This window comes from Talpa occidentalis, unplaced genomic scaffold (assembly GCF_014898055.3).
Source record: "Talpa occidentalis isolate TD23 unplaced genomic scaffold, MPIMG_talOcc4v2.1 talOcc4.12, whole genome shotgun sequence".
NCBI classification, from domain to species: Eukaryota; Metazoa; Chordata; class Mammalia; order Eulipotyphla; family Talpidae; genus Talpa; species Talpa occidentalis.
The window spans coordinates 95,051,153-95,067,283 of NW_023601212.1; the positions used below are offsets into that span (position 1 = coordinate 95,051,153).

The 16,131-nt window shown below is 39.8% G+C and overlaps 1 protein-coding gene across 5 annotated transcripts in view; it reads right to left on the reverse strand.

The window, feature by feature from the left end:
• The window catches only part of MRTFB (myocardin related transcription factor B), a 224,701-nt gene that overhangs the window by 138,640 nt on the left and 69,930 nt on the right, over positions 1–16,131 (reverse strand). Inside the window, exon 1 of one of the 5 annotated variants that reach the window (XM_054693829.1) lies at positions 15,073–15,265. The exons of the other annotated variants lie outside the window; for them this stretch is intronic. The gene's annotated coding sequence lies outside the window, so the exon portion shown is untranslated. Of the gene's footprint in view, positions 1–15,072; positions 15,266–16,131 lie in introns of those variants that run through there. 5 annotated transcript variants of the gene reach the window in all.

The window sequence follows — 16,131 nt, forward strand, 5'->3', positions numbered from 1 at the left end:
TGATTCATAAGATGAAAGTAAAACAATTTAGATAGTGAAGGCTTTCAACAGATACTGAGATGTACTGATCTGCTAAAAGATTCAACTAGAAGAACAGAGTTTTATCGTTATCCTGCTGAATGCAAAATACACAGGATTGGTCTCCTCCTGGAGTGTCACACGCCAGCTACCCACCAGCACTCTGCTGCTTTTGGAGCAGCTCCTGGGGATGCACTTTCAGGAACAAGCCAGACCACGCCACACATATCCCAGAAGTCTCAACTGGAAACTCTAAGAAATGATGAAAACTCTAAGAAATACAAAAATATGCTCATTCCAGAGAGGCAAACTACCTAAATCTTTATAGGTCTTTTTATCTGAATAAATAGACAATGCCCAGTCTTTTCAACGGACCTTTTGCTCGGATCTCATACTTAGTCATTCTCTATTCTACATCACATCAAAATTCATTTGTAATCTGTCTTTTGAAAGTTCTTCTTTCATTCTAGTTCAAGAGCACCTTTTTCGAAATTAGCCTTCATTGTATGTATGCCACACCGTGTGATTTTACTTTTTCTTCCTATAGTAAAATCATGCACTCTTTGCTCATCATCCAGAAACCATGCAGAGTCCTTTAGGAAAGCTGAACATTCTCTGATCTAGTGCATCAGAGATTTAGTTCTCTATCCCATTCTATGTAGAAAAATGGGAAGCAGGGGCCAGTATCTCTTTAAGATCACTTTCTTGGGCCTCCCTGGTGGCGCAAGGGATTAAAGCACAGCTCTGTGAAGCTGTCCACAGCCTCTGCAGCATGAGTTCAAGCCAGCCAGGGAGCCGCCCACATGGCACAGCAGACCTTTCCTATCTCATCCACTGCTCCCCTCAGCAGTGTATTTCAGTCAGTCTGCCTGTTCTGTTCCCCACTCTGTCTCTGGTGAATCCTCTCACCACCCCGCACCTCTGGTCTATACCCCACAGTCCTTGTATGCATAAATAAATAAATCCTAAAAAAAAAGTTTAAACTCTGGGGGAAACAAAAAGACCGCTTTCTTTCAATTTTGATCATGTCCATTCAATAGCTAACGTACTGCAGCTTTGGTAGGCTGGCTCGGTGACAGTGTCAGTGGGCTATACTCACAGCCAAGCGGCCTGTGTGCTACAGGGTAGCTACATGTCTGCAAGATTTGTTCTCCTGATATAAGCAGTGGAAACAAGAATCCATGATCTATCTCTGGAGTCCACAGAAGTCTTTGGATATAATAAGCACTGAGCAACGCCACAGAGTGTCAACTAAGAAAAAAGTCAAGATCATTCTTGTAGCGCAAATATTTCCTTAGTGAAAAATATGGGAGAAGAAACACTTTTGCTAGATCAGTAGTATATTCTTATTTTCTGGATGCAGTGACTCAAACTCAAGGCCTCCTATAGAACACTTTAAATCAGGAGTTTTGTTGGGTATGGGATATGAAGATAAGACCTACTTTCCTGGTTTTAAGCTTTATTAAGAAAACAACAACATAGTGTGTTAGTGTATTAATTATGCAAGCAAGGTGTGTGTATGGCAGGGGTGCAGGAGTGAGAGGGGTAACATAACTGCACAGAAGGATCAGGAAAAGGACCCCAGAGTAAATAAGCAATGGAGCTAAATCTAAAATAAGAAGAGAGGGGAAGGACAGGAACTGGGCAGAGCAGGACCGGGCATTCCCGGAAGAGAGAACTGAATAATCTGTCCACTCCAAGACTTTTTATCTCTCCCCATTCTCCACCTCACTATTTGCTCCACATGGAGGAAAATGCACACTCCAAAGTACAACATTTTATCACATGTTTTATCATGTGAAAACTGCACATATACGGTGTGAACTGTTTTATAAACTTCAAGACTTATCTATAACATGAAAAAAATCAACGTTTATTTTAGCATATACTGTTTGCTGGACAAATTGTTACAACATTTGAGGCCATATAAACCTGAATAATCCTTCTTTGACAATGAATAATTAAGATTTTTAAAGCAACTATAAATGTATGGAAATTCAATTGTATTTCTTTAATTAGAAAAAATTAAAATTCTAAAAGTAGATAGAATGGAGGAGATGGCAAAATCACTTCAGGAAACAAAACTCTAGTTTCTTATCTGCATGTGACCCTGAATTATTTCATTGAGTCCTTGAGAAGAAGGAAATAATTCCTTCCCCTAAGTATTAAACATTAATCATAGTATCAAACATTTAGTGAGTGGTAACTCATGTGTTTTCTCACTTAAACCACGTCTAGAAGAACCACAACCACGGCCTGTCATTTCTGTGGGGCAAGTCAATGAGGTGAGGCTGAGGTTTTGATAGGCAGCGTGTAGAGGAGGAGGCAGGATCTGAAGCCAGGGTTTGTGATTTGGGTGTCTGGGTTCTGGTCCTGAACTATCACGGACTACCCAGTTACTCTCACGGCGGTTTTCTCCTCTACAAAACTAAAAGATTGAAGATTTTATAATTGTGATAAGGAAACTATTAAAGGAGTATCTTATTCTTGCAGCTGTAAGTTGTGTTTTTTTTTTTTTTTTAAGGTTCCAGCTTAGACTGTTTTTATTTTTTAAGCGGAATTAAAATAATATGCACAACTCTTGGCCCTTATGGTCATTTGAAAATAACTAATTTTTTTCTCTGTTTCTTCTCTACAATTGATCACTAGTGCGTCTCAGAAAACAGCTGCTATGTATTTTCCAAATTCCCTAAATATAGTACTTTGGTACAGACTGGAGAGGGACTCAACCTTCTAGTATGGATGCTTTAGAAGATATGTCACATTTTGCTGCTTTCACGCCATTTATAAAGCAAGCATAGAAGTCAACCTTTCTGATGACAAAAATATATCTTTCTAAAGTTGTATCACACTGAATAAAGACAAGTTAAGGAAACAGTCCCTACTAAGTCTATGACGATATTGATGTAAAGCTTTATAACAATTCCTCCCCAACATTCCACCCCCACATTTTCCTCCCATTCAACATAATCTCCTCAGCAACACCTGCCACCACTGGTACAGCTGGAGTTCCCATGACCACCACAAACAGTCTTAAAAGAAACAAAAAGGAGAATTGTCAATTAAACCCAAGGGAACATTTGTTGTGTGCAGAATTAACTCCTGGAATATGCCACCTATTTTTCCAGTTTAGCAACTCAGAGGGAGATCTGCAGCCAATATAAAATAAACTTTAAGAACTGATTCTATGGATTTTGCCTCATAGATTTATCTTAGACATCAACAAAATAAGGCCACTCAGAGATCCATTTGTCCAAAGAAGCCTCTTAGAACCCTCTTTCGGGCTCACCCCTTCATATGTGGCCCCCTGCACTCTTACTTATCTACAGCACCACATTTACTTCAATGTAGGAAAAGGAATACAAGGTTATGCATGTTAACTGTCTCTTTTTAACTTCTCTGGGTCTCAATATCCCCACGGCTTGGAAAGAGACACTTTAATCAAGGCCTTTAAAGAATTGCATGGTATAACACTGAAAAATTTAGCAAAAGAAAAAGTAAATTATATACACAGAGAAGAAGTAAGCAAAAGAAAAGAAATAATAATCAAGAAGAAAAAAAAATCACCAACAGTATGAGAAGGTCGAAAAATGTGGGGAGACTGTCATGGACATATTCTAAGTTTTCACTAACTCTTAGACAATAAACTCAGAAGGAAGTAAAGATGGGGTTGGGGTAAGAGGAAAAATTCCTGCTCAAGTGTAGGACTTAGGGCCTCCCCGGTGGTGCAGCAGGTTGAACGCAGCACTGTGAAGCTGTCTGCAGCACGGGTTCGATTCCAGGCTGCCGGCCAGGGAGATACCCACATGGTGCAGCAGACCTCTCCTGTCACGCCCGCTGCTCCCCTCAGCAGTGTTTTCGGTCGTCTACCTGTTCTGCTCCCCACTCTCTCTCTGGTGAATTCTCTTACCCTCCCACATCTCTGGCCTGTATCCCAGTTTTTGTATAAATAAATAAATCTTTTAAAAAAAAATCAATGAAATTCAAAGAGAGAGAAAGGAAGCCAAAAGCTGCCCCGTTTAGAAGGTAAATAAACTTGATCCATCTCCACCTGGACTGACCAAGAAAAAAGAAGAGAGAGAGAGTGATAATACTCTAACTGGTGATAACAGGAGAGATGTGCTATCATCTTTGATTCTGAAGATATGAAAAGGGTTAAGAGATTATTATGTAAAAGTTTATGACAATAAATTCAACAATTCAGAAGAAACAAATTCCTTGAAAGATACAAAGTATAAAAATCCATTCAAAGAGAGAGATGACCTAAATTGTCCTTGATCTACTTTTAAAACTGAGTTTGTAGTTTAAAATCTTTCTTTACAGAAAACTGATTCCCGATAGCTTTCCTGGTGAATTCTGACAAAACTTAAGGAAAAAAAAAATACCTATTCTATTCAAATTCTTTCACACAACTGAACAGGCAGAAGCACTTCCCAACATATCCTACTCGGCCAGCATTAACCTGATGATAAAGCTAGCCAAAGGCATTACAAGGGTCTAATATATCCCTCATGCACACAGATGTAAATATTTTAAACAAAATTTTAGTAAATAGAATCTAAAAATATATGAAAAAGACTAATTCATTACCAAGAGGGGTTTAATCCCAGGAAAGCAAGACTGGTTTACCATTTGAAATATAAACAATAAAATTAACCATATAAACAAACAAATAAAAATCATGATTATTTCTCAATAAATGCAAAAAAGGTACCAACATTCAACATCAATTTCTGATTTAAAAAAAAACATTTAGCAAAGTAAGAAGAGAATTTCCTCAGTCTACTAAATGCAAGCCACAAAAACTGACCGTGAGCATCACGCCTAACAGTGAAGACAGACCGGGGACGAGAGGAGATCCTCTCTCACCACTCCCATCCAATATTACGCTAGAGGTTCTGATCAGTGCCACAGGCAAGAACAAGAAATCATATGGCCTCCAGACTGGAAGGAAGAAGTAAAACTATCTTTATTCAAAAAGAGCATGATTATCTATGTGGAAAATGCAATGGACGCTATAAAAAAGCTGCCACAACTAACAGGCATATAGCAAAGCTGCAATGTACAAGACGGACATACAAAGTTGAATTGTATTTCTATGCTAGTTATGAGCAACTTTAGATTGAAAAAACTTGAAGTTTTTAACATAAAAATGATGAAATACTTCGGAATAAATCTAACAAAAGATGTACCAGATTTGTACTTTGAAGCATTGCTGAAGAAATTAAAGACGTAGATAAATGGAAATAATATGTTTGTGGGTTGAAAGATTCCATATTTTTAAGAAACCTATTATTTATTACTTAGAAGTCTATAATTGATAAACAGATTCAACATAACCCAGTCAAAAATCCTAGCCACCATGATAGACAGATAAGCTGATTCTAAAGTTCACATGGATATGAAAAGAACCCGAAATGGTAAAAAACAAAACAAAAACAAAAAAAAACACCAAAAAACAATTTTGAGGATAAAAAGAACAAAGTTGGAAAATTAACATGATCAACATTCAAGATTTAGTATAAAGCTACAGTAGTTAAGACAGTATGTTACTGGTATAAAGATAAACAGATCAATGGGGGAAAAAAAGACCTCCAGATATGAACAACTGATTTTTGACCGAAGTTCAAAGGCAATTCAGTGTAGAGAGAATGGTCATTCCAACAAAGGGTGTTGGAACAATTAGATAAGCACATACAAAAATGAGAAGCTTTGATCCATATCGTACATCAAATGCAGAAATTAAATTAAATGGATAGTGCACCTAAATTAAAATTTGAGACTATAAACTTTCTACTAGAAAACAAAGGAGATAATCTCTGCGATCTTGAGTTAAGATTTCTTAGATATGATACCAAAAGCATAATCCATAAAAGAAAAAAATTGAATTTCATCAAAATTAAGAACTTCTACTCTGAAAGAGACTGGTGAGAGAAAAGAAATCACACACTGGGAGAAAATATGTGCAAATCATGTATCTGAAAAATAATCTATATCCAGAATATATAAAGAACTCTCAAATTTCAAGAAGAGAACACAATAAACAGGAAAAGATTTGACATTTCACCAAGAAATGGCAAATAAGCGTATAAAAATATGCTTATTTGAAATTAGAAGTATGGTAAGATACTACTACATACTTACTAGAATGGCTACAATCAAAAAGACTAACCATATTAACTACTGACAGAGATGTGGAGCAAATGAAATTCTCATGCACTGCTGGGGGGGTAGGGTGGGTGGGGAGGTAAAATAACAACTTAAAAAATAATTTGACAGGTCTTAAAAAGTTAAACATATACCTACCATATGATCCAGCCAGTCCACACCTAGATATTTACCTAAGAGAAAAGAAAACATACGTCCACACGAAAGACTTGTATATATAAATGTTCAGAATGGTTTTATTTGCAATAGCCAGAAACTGGCAAGACCCAAATGGCCACTAATAGGGAACAGATATACAAACTGTGGGACAGTCATATATTTTCAGTGATAAAAAGGAATAAACTAATGAAACATGGAACAAAATGGATGAATCACTAAATAACTCTGCTGTGTGCAGGATCAGACTAAATCAGATTACCTCTATACAAATCCACCTATATTCTCAAATAGGCAAAGTAACCTACAGTGAGAGAAAGCAGACTAGGATTACAAAAAGGTACAAAGAAACTTTTGAGGGTTATGGATCCTTTCACTACCCTCACGGTGGTGGTTTCCTGGTGTACGTGGATGTCGGAACTGATCAGATTGTACACTTGAAACGTATGACATTTATTACATGTCAATTATGAGTCAATAAAGCTGTAAAAAAAAACTGTCTACATTTTATAATATTCATTTTAAATTGTCCCCTTTCATCAGTATACTGAAAATCTTTCACTTTTCACTGCAGCAAAGCAACTGATGTAAGAGCCTAAAATACACCTTTTCTTTGACCTTTACTCCATATAAACACAGCAGTAAGGGCAAATTACCATTGGAAGGAAAAGTGAACAAACTGGTCTCCCTGGATTGCACGGCAGTCTATTTATTGGCTTCAAACAAAATCTGCATGTTTAGCTAAACTACCAGTACCTGAATGCTTGGCCACTTAACATCGAAAATATTGTGACCACAAGCTGCCTCAGAGCAATTCATTAATTCAAATAAACATTTATTGCACGTATTTTCTGTGTCTGGCATTGTTTTAAGTGTTGAATTTCAGACAGAATGGGCACTGTCAAATTACATAGTCATTCTGCATTTTTCCTTAGAATAATCTGTGAGGCATTTGAATAACACAATGAAAGAGTATCAATGGAAATAAGATGATTCTTCTAAAATAGTCAAGGTTAAAATAAATATTAGTGGTAAGATGATTCGAGAATTCTACATCGATTGCTTAGAAGTTCAGAATGAAGCTATCCCTTGAAGCCAAAGTGAATTCAGGAAAAATATTTAGAAAGTACGTCCTTATACAACCAGAGAGTGAAGTTTACAACTCCAAGAGCTCCTTCTAACTGAGAAATAATCTTAAAAAGTGAAAAACTTATATCTAACATGATCTACATATACATATAAAATAACCACTAGGAAGTCTGAAGTAAATTCCTTAAATGTTAGTTTCAAAGGCAATACTCTGCGCAGGATAGCCTTTACTGTCAATTCCAGAGACTCCTACGCTAACTGGACTATGGGTGGTAATGACATCTTATAGAAGGTGTGAACTCATTTACTCATCACAAAGAAAACTCAGTTAAGTCCACATCTCCTGCCACAAATACAGATGACACCAACGTCCTTTTCAAGGGCCAACTGGTAACCTTTGGTGATCTTCTCCCCTGCAATGGTGCTTCTCTTTTAGGCTGTTTCTACAAGAGAATCCAGTAAACTCATAAACTGATCATGAAATGAATAAATATCCCTTGTTAGAGATAACTGTTGATAACACTGGGCTTCAGACTTCCTTAGAAATTGTTATTCCTCTCCTAAATTTTCCAGCTTGCCTCAGAACTGTCATGTTTTACATTCTCAAAGGAACAATTTTACTAAACGGTGAGCTTTTAGTGAATTTTGACTGACATGATTCCCTGTCACATGTTCTAAACACATCAGACCCAAATTCACATCCACATTAAACACTGCTAATTTTCCACATATTCAGGAACTACAGCACTGCAGACCACAGGTTATGCACATATGGTTTGTAAATATCTCATTCTCATAGGAAAGCAACAACCATTAAGACAAAAGATGAAAAAACAAGCCACAGTACTCAGTTATTTTACCTTCTGCTTTTGGATTTTTCTGATTTAAATGAAATGGTAAGAAAGTGTCCAGAAAGTAGAGACCTGCACGACCGTGCCTTCTCACGCAGTGCCCACTAGGACCTCCCACGTCACCCTCAGTGTCTATTTTCATTACAGTTGGTGAAAGGACACCTGCTTCAGTGTGAGTTCCACTCAAGCAGAGACCTGCACCTGGGTTTCTTCTCTGTACCTCCACTGTCAATTGTTGCCCTACTATTACATTTTCTCCTGGAGGAAAATACTGTTCCACTGCCTGACAACCTCCTGGCAGTTTACAATTTGCCAGGCACCATGTCAAACACTTCACATGCAACATTCCCACTCGCCCTCACGACAAAGCTCTGACCGGACTGGCACAGCTAGGTGGCTGTTGATATGCCTGAGGTCACAGAGCCAGTCCCATCATGAACAGCACAGAGGACATCTTGAACCCGTTAGCAGTGAGTCTCCCAAGCTAGGCCCCAAGAGGGACTGCACCCGCTGAGGATGTGCCTCACCTCACCAAGGACTCATCCATTCTCAGTGTGGTGACTGTTGTCTAAGTCACACTCACCTGACTCTGCACCTTACCATGGAAGAGAAGCATCACTACAAGACTCGGCATATACCACGATTTATCTTCCCTGTTTTGGTTCTGAGTACCCTTTGCTGCCATAATTTTGCAAAGTCAGGCTCAGTGTCCCATGTTAGAAGACACAATTATTTTGGAGCTACAGAGCAGCCTAAGCAGAGGCATGTTTAATACTCCTAACCACGTGTGAAGTGACTGTGAACATTTACAACAATTCTTATTTCAAGTCATATCAGCATTTATCATAAAAGCAAGTAACATGGTATAAAGTTATAATGAACGGAACATATAAACAAGTAATTTATCTTCATCCCTTCCAAGTTCCGACATTTCATAAATGACAGCGCGGGGCAATGGCTTACATGTGCCCTGAGCCCCGGGGGAGCATCAGCCTCCCCGTCAGATGTTAGCCCCCTGTAGTAGGGGGCTGTCAGAGACAACACGCCATAAAAGTCTACACACCACACAGCTGTATGGCAGTTCTGTGCATGATTTTGCTATCTTTGAGGTAGCGTAAAACTTGCTTAAATTCAGACTTTACTAACAAGGATTAAGAAATGACCAAAAAGATTCTGCATTCTTTGGGTATTAAGAAAAACTTTAGTAGAACAGAAACACAACTTGCTAGCTACTTAAACCACAGAAACTACATGTGAAGCACATTAGAAATGTCCACTTACATAAAGAACACATCCATACTACTTAGAATCACTCAGCAGATTTTTCATAGCTCCCAGGAAACCCATTAACCTAAGTTCCACACACACTTAAAGAGAGATGGGTTTTAATTGTTTTATAAATTTCCATTGCTCAAACTCTTCTAATTAGGCTAAATCTAAGGAGAGACAGAATATTTGGCTTTTCCTCCACCCCATTTATTTAATGCCCCCTTTTGAGTTATATTTATCAGTCACCACAAAAATCCAAAAGCTAAATGAGTGAACAGACTAGGCAGGTAGAGGTGCTCCTGTTGTTCTGGGTGAAGCCCAGAGACCAACTGCAGGAGGCACCCAGGCCTCCTTCTTCAGGGTCAAGACTTTGCCCCCAAGAGCTGCCTAACTCCCTTCCTGCCAGCTAAGCTGTGAACTTTTCTGTTTTGAAGGTTGCTACCTTTGAAGAATCAGTAAAAACGAAGCTAACTACATCTTAAAAAATAAAATCATTTCAGAATAGAGAATTAGCTATACAGTATCAGATGCATTTTAACTCCTTTTTTCCCTAGTTGGTAAGGCGTGCCTCTGGAAATTGACACTCTTCAGTTTCGACTCTGCAAGTGACTCAACGGTGTGGTAATATGCAAAAGCCTGGGGTCTCTCAGCACAGAGACTTCACGTGTGATGCAGGACCCAAGCCCACAATTTTGATCTCATTTCATATTTATCCAAAATGTTCTCTCTTCTCTTTCCTGGTCTTTGCAAAGCTTTGATAAAATTGAGAATACACAAAGTCTTTGTCTGTTAGCTATTTGGTGAAACTATCTGAACAAATAGGCACCGATCTGTAATCCAAAGGAGTTACAGACTAAATAATACATATCTTGTAGTAAAATTTAAAGCTGAGATGCTATAATCTACTCGAGTTGCAATTTTAAAGAGAAATGCTCTATTATAAACAATAACTTGTTGAAGACACTGGCCTAACATTCAGAGCCAGGCAGATTTAGTGAAAGTTCTTTGGTGAAAAATTAAATAAATTTAATTTGCCTCGCATCTCTACTGCAGGGCAGAAAGGAATCTATCAACAAAGAAACACACTAAAACATATGCAATTCACTAGAACAGCTTGCCATGTGGCTGGGTGAGAGTGTTTAGCCTGGAAAAGTAAAACAATTGTATATAGGTCTTAAAATGAAAAAACAAATTACCTTTTCCAAGTGAGAACATAATATTATTACTTTATACAAACTATGTTTTTCTAATATTTAAATAATAGAAAATTAGGGCATATCCAAGTGACCAGTGGTTTGGTTTTCCTAAATAGAGTGGGAAAACAGAGTTGGAAGCACATTCACCTCAAAATTGAAGGGCAAAAAAACCAAAGTCAAATTCCATTTCTAAACTAGTGTTCCAATAGTTATTAAAAGATAGGAATCAGGAATCAGATTTCAAGATGCCAAGATTTCAAATCTGCAATTCATTTTATTTTTATACAAAAGATGAAACTACATTAACATCTGCTATTCAGAATACAAAATTTAAGTCTTGCTGTGAACTGAATTCTTACTTTTAAGGTGAACTTCCAGACCTTTCCATTCACAAATAAGACTTGATTTATTAAGTTCCCTGCTTTGTATCTCCAGAGTTGATCAAAGCACATTTTCTCAGTACAATCTGTATTGTTCCAAGTGTTTTATAAACATCTTTTCTGAGAGTTTACAGGAGGGATTTAAAATCACATCCAAGGTTTCATCCTATGAGTCAATTATTCTTAAAAAGAAATAGAATCTCTCTGTCTTTATCACCTTTATTTCCCTATCTATCACAAATCTAATTCTAACCTGTCACAAAATTAAAAAAACGTTATTGGCAGGATTGTCAGCAGATAATGACTGGCATTAAAATACGAGGCAGGGCAAAGAAGAAAGGAAAAAAGGAAAGGCACAATACCTGGACATGAAAAATTACAGGCCCAGGCCCACACATATCTGGATTTTTATAAAAGTCCAGACCCTTAGCCCATACAGGTAACTCTTAAGGCTCATCTACCTCATAATCCCCAAATCTATATTTCCTGTCCTCATCTGAGATCCAAACTATCCAACCAACTGCCTGTTGGATTTATTCATTCACATAGTTACTGAATACCTTCTATGCTTGCCAGGCTCTGGCAATTGTAGCAAAAATGACCAGCCAGTTCCTATCCTTATGAGACTTCTAATAATGCAGGAAGTCAAACCAGTCAAATGACCATAAAAACATACTACATACAAGTCATGATTAGCTCTGTGTCCCAGGCCAGGCTGATCTAAAACTGAACTCTGGTTACTCACACAATCCAGTTGGCCCCCAAACCCTGACACTGGGTTTGAAACGGCACCAAACACAGGTATCAAAGCAAACTTGGAGGCTTCTAGACCTTGCCTTCTCCTCAGATCTTCTCAGCCCCTGGCTCCAGCCTGCTTTCCCAGAGCAGACACACACAGCTGCTTCTCCCCCTTCCTCTGGGAACTCCCAAAGTGATGGTGGAAGAGGGTTTCCAACAAAGACCCCAGTGCCCAGCCAACACACAAAACCGAAGGCCAACAGTGCCCCTGGGACTTTAAAAACTAAAGCTGGGAGAGCGAATCTTTGTCCTTCCTCCTGGGTGGAGTAAGAGAAGATGACGCCTGCCCTGTGGAGAAGCCTGAGGAGACAGAGCGAACAGAGGCCCTGTGAGAACGACGACACTCCCAGTACCCTCTACCCCCGGAGCTGGTTTCTGAGCGTCTTATTCCACTTGTGACAGTCCTCAGGAACCATTTAATAAATCCCCCTTTTAACTTAAGATCATTTGGGGGAGGGGCTCCTAACCCCGTCCAGCCCGCGTCTGACCCAGCTCCGCCCGCATGCCCTCGCGCTGGTCCTCACCGTCTCCGGCCTAGAGCAGCAGCCTGCTGGTCTCCTGGCCCAGGCCTGCCCCTTGGGTCCAGCATTCACAATACTGTGACTGAGTTCCCTGTTGGACTCGCCAATGGCTCCCCGTCAACAAGGACAAAATCTAAGTTCCTTAACAGGACACACCGAGTCTCCATACTTAATCTGCCTCTCCAGTCAAGCAAGTGCTACTCCCCGCCTCACGTTTTATGCTCTAATTATATGAAACGATTTGAGATCGACTTAGACAGACAAATACACACACACCCAGGCAGAACTGATAGGCAAGTAGGTTTTCCTTTCTGAATCCTCTGAAAACCTGAGAAATGAGAGAAAAAGGTGCTTTCTAGGCTCACCTCTAGGCATCAGTCGCCAAGCCCACATCTTTATTTCACCACAGCGGTAACCCTGACCATGGAGCCTGGGCATGTGGCCCGCGGCAGCAGCACATCTCGGGGTGAGAGTCACGGGTGCCAGCAGAGTTCTGACCACCCCCCGGGGCACTCTCGCTGCAGGGGACCCCCACAGTCTCTGTGGAACCTTCTGGCCTAGCATGTAAGATCACACTGCTGATGGCAACGTACAATGGCACAGATACCTTGGAGAAACAGTCTGGCAGTTCCTCAGAAACTTAACACAGAGTTACATAATAACCCCAGCAATTCTACAACTAGACATGTACACGAGAAAGGAAAACACGTCCTTCCAATACATGGAGGTCCTTCTACACACATCCTTCCACACACAGGACAGTCACAGCGTTACTCATAGTATCATAATATCATAAGGTGGAAGCCATTCACAGATGGACGTGGTATATTCATCAACAGAGTGTGACTCGGGAACATAAAGGAGAGGATGCTGACAGGGGCTACAAAACAGAGGAACCTGGAAATCACACTCAGGTGAAAGCAATCAGCCCCAAAAGGCCACACCGTGGGCGTCTTTACGTGACATGTCCAGACACGCAAGTCCTGCAGCAAGGAGAGAGGACTGGCGGTGGCCGCAGCTAGAGAGAGGCTGAGTGTGGGGTTTTCTTCCTGAGTGATGACAATGTCCTAGGGGGAGGCGGTGGTGATGGGTGCACAGCCCCGTGGACGTACCAAAACCAACTGCAGTGGACACTGTGGGGTAAACCTGATGGCACGCGAATTTGATCTCGAGAGATGATACCGTGTAATGATTACACACAACCACATCAAATCACCTCTGCACAGTCACTCTGCTGGTGATCTGTCATAAAAACACATAATCTGTCATAAAAACACACAATCTGTTCAGATGAGGAAATGACTAATTTTCCTACCACTATCCCCCTACCATGAGCAACCATAAAATCTAACCCAAAGTAAAAAGAGGAAAACACGAAAGAGCACACAATTTGCAATCCGTGGGCAGGTATGGAGCAGAATTAACTAGGGACTATGTGAAGAAAAATGTTTATCAGAACTGCTCATTTCCTTTTGATCACACAGATTAAAATAAGTCAAAGTCCTTTATAACTCATGAGAAAATATGTCAGCTCCTTTATTAGCACAGAGCAAGGGAAAACAAGCTTTCTCTCCTACAACAAAATTCACATCCCACAGAAGGTCTGTTTGTACTTGGCCGCAGCTCGGTGTACCACTACATTAAACCAGCCGAGTCATTAACGTAAGCCCGAGTGGTCTTGATCACAGAGTCCCCCCACCTCCACCACTCTCCCTACCTAATACCTTGCCAGCTGATGTTGAAGAAGATTAGAAAGAGGATGGCGAGGAGAATGATAAAGTAGTTTTATAAAGCAGCAGCGCAACATTTCAGTGTCTACAGAAAAGGAAACATTGGAACTACTCGACCCTTCCTTTATCAGTCAGTGACATAGAAAGTGGGGACAGTGTTTGTTTTTAATACACTAGTTATGTGCGCAAAGACAAATGTCACAACGGAGTCCTTCTGTTCTCTAAACCTAGAGTGACCATATATCCTCAGGATTGTAGTGAGAACAAAGCAAAGCCACAGCACACGAAGGGCACGGCCCTGCGCTCATCCCACCTGAACACCCTCCCTGCGATCAACGCGGCACAGCAGTACTTATTCCAGAGCCCGCATCATAGTACACATAGTTGACACCAGCCATCCTTCTACCCCAAGGACATCTAAACAACCAAAAGATCCTAAAAATTTCATATTGAATAAATTATCCCAATAGAACTGAAAGTCTTCCATAAAGTCTGTTTCAAGTACATTAAATCAGGCAATGACACAAAGCATTCATTCACTGAACAGGTATTTAAAAGTACTGAACTGAGAGACACACCAAGAGAAACACTCACTGTTAGAGAGAAATGCATATTTTTCAGTGCGATAATTGGTAACCTTTCCATAAAGATTGATGCAATCTGATGATAATTCCCAAGTGTCAGGAATCATTCTTAAGGTAAAAGAAAAAGGAAGTGGGATGGTTTCAAGCACGCCAGAAAGATGTAGGAGGATATCCTTTCCCATTGACAGCAATTAATGCTTGAGTGACGGCTGCTAGAACATTCCAACAGAAAAACTTTGTTACATTAGAATACACTGAAATCTATTTAAAACAAAACTTACTAGTTTTAGCATACACAAACACAGCCCTTACCACGAACTAAGTGTCCTCTGAACAAACTGGCACAAAGAGCGAGCTAGTGTGGAATTTCCTCATTTGTGACACATGCTGTGATGTGGAAGGGATTATGGTGATGGGCCACACGGGAGGCTCCTTCAGGTGAGCATCTACACTCACCTGCCCAGGCTCACCATGCCACACAAGGCAAAGCTGCTGAGGTCAGAAAGGAAGGCCTCTTGGGGGGCGGGGGGGGGTGGGAGGTTCAGAGGCTGGAGCGCTGCGCTCATGATGGAACCTGTGGCCCAGAGGACCACCCTCAGCTCCTCTTTCCAAAACCCTATCCCTAAGGCTTTGAGCTAATGATGTTTCTGGGAGAGACCAACTCGTGACAGAAACTACAGAAGCAAACCTGGGGTGCTGGTTTTGCTTGGGAGGTACTAGCTATGCTGCAAACAAGCACTTACGAAAAATGCTTTTTCTCCCAATCCAGTTCAGGACTCTCACCCTGACTGTAAAAGTTTCATCTGAATATTCCAGCACCACAAATTCTGCATATGAAGACAAAACTTCTCCTTCCAACTTTCCAATCAAATAACCACTCATACTGCCAGTCTAAACTTTAAGCTTTATGCCTAAAATAGGAAGAAACTGTTACAAATGCACAAAATCCAACCCATTAAATACACAAGAATGTCTTAAAATCTGTTTTAGTATAAAATTTTTTAGACATGCCTTTAAGAGGAGAAATAAATGATGAAGTTGTGATTTTAATGAAGACTTTGGTTCAACTACTACTAGTAATTCCTCACTTTCCATGACTATTTTTAGAATTAGGGTTTTAAAGCGTGTGATTAAAGAAATTAACTCATCAGTAAAATGAAAGCTACCATAAAAGCAAATTCCTAAAAGAAATTCAAGAACCCAGAACCTTTGGTCATTTGAGCAAACAAATAAAAGATCATGCAATTAGCCACAATATATTAGAGGGGAAAATCCGTATCATCTCATCTAGACCCTGCTAACGAAGACTCAGTAATTTCCTTTCAAAACACCTTAGACTTAACTTTATTTACTGAGAAAGGGGTGCTAAGC